The sequence below is a fragment of the Alligator sinensis genome, unplaced genomic scaffold (genome assembly GCF_000455745.1).
Source record: "Alligator sinensis unplaced genomic scaffold, ASM45574v1 scaffold419_1, whole genome shotgun sequence".
Taxonomy (NCBI): Eukaryota; Metazoa; Chordata; order Crocodylia; family Alligatoridae; genus Alligator; species Alligator sinensis.
In genome coordinates this window covers 54,166-55,483 of record NW_005842360.1, presented here as the reverse complement: position 1 = coordinate 55,483, position 1,318 = coordinate 54,166, and the positions used below count along the sequence as shown (strand labels likewise).

At 52.4% G+C, this 1,318-nt stretch overlaps 1 protein-coding gene across 1 annotated transcript in view; it reads left to right on the top strand.

Annotated features, from left to right (window-relative positions):
• NUP88 (nucleoporin 88) overlaps positions 1-1,318 on the top strand; it is an 18,118-nt gene that overhangs the window by 5,502 nt on the left and 11,298 nt on the right.

The window sequence follows — 1,318 nt, the reverse complement described above, 5'->3', positions numbered from 1 at the left end:
CAGGAATGTAGCGCTGGTTTCTCTGGTGTTCTGCTTTCTGTCCCAGGCCCCGGTTCTCAGAAGTCCATGGCAGTCACCTGCAGGGAGGTGCCTGAGTGGCTTTCCACAGCTGTTTTTGCTATCATAAATCAAGCAGAGAGTCATCTGTGCCAAGGCCTCTCAAACTTTTGATCCTTTTGTTCTTCAGTATTTCATAGTAGCTAGGGTCAGGAGGGACCTGACCAGATAATGTAGCCTGACCCTCTTCCATTGACCCCAGACAGGTGATCATCTAACCTCTTTTTGAATTTACCCAAGGTAGGGGTGAGGACCACTTCCCTAGGAAGTCGGTTCCAGATTCTGGCCACCCTAACTGTAAAATATTGCCTCCTAGGATCTAACCTATACCAGTATCCCCCCTCATACTGGTGAACAAGTTAAGAGGCTGTGACTTGGATGACTACACAGTCCGGTGGGTGGCGAATTGGCTAGAGGGTCGCACCCAGAGAGTCGTGGTGGATGGGTCGGTTTCGCCCTGGAAGGGTGTGGGCAGCGGGGTCCCGCAGGGCTCGGTCCTTGGACCGATACTCTTCAATGTCTTCATCAGAGACTTGGACGAGGGTGTACTCTGTCCAAGTTTGCAGATGACACAAAGCTATGGGGAGAAGTGGACACGCCGGAGGGCAGGGAACAGCTGCAAGCAGACCTGGCAGACCTGGACAAGTGGGCAGAAAACAACAGAATGCAGTTCAACAAGGAGAAATGCAAAGTGCTGCACCTAGGGAGGAAAAATGTCCAGCACACCTACTGCCTAGGGAATGACCTGCTGGGCGGCACGGAAGTGGAAAGTGACCTTGGAGTCGTAGCGGACTCCAAGATGAACATGAGTCGGCAGTGTGACAAAGCCATCAGAAAAGCCAATGGCACTATCGTGCATCAGCAGATGCATGATGAATAGATCCAAGGAGGTGATACTTCCCCTCTATCGGGCGCTGGTCAGACCGCAGTTGGAGTACTGCGTGCAATTCTGGGCGCCGCACTTCAAGAGGGATGCGGATAACCTGGAGAGGGTCCAGAGAAGGGCCACTCGTATGGTTAAGGGCCTACAGACCAAGCCCTACGAGGAGAGACTGGGGCACCTGGACCTCTTCAGCCTCCGCAAGAGAAGGTTGAGAGGCGACCTTGTGGCTGCCTATAAGTTCATCACGGGGGCACAGAAGGGAATTGGTGAGTATTTATTCACCAAGGCGCCCCCGGGGGTTACAAGAAATAATGGCCACAAACTAGCAGAGAGCAGATTTAGATTGGACATTAGGAAGAACTTCTTCACAGTTAGAGT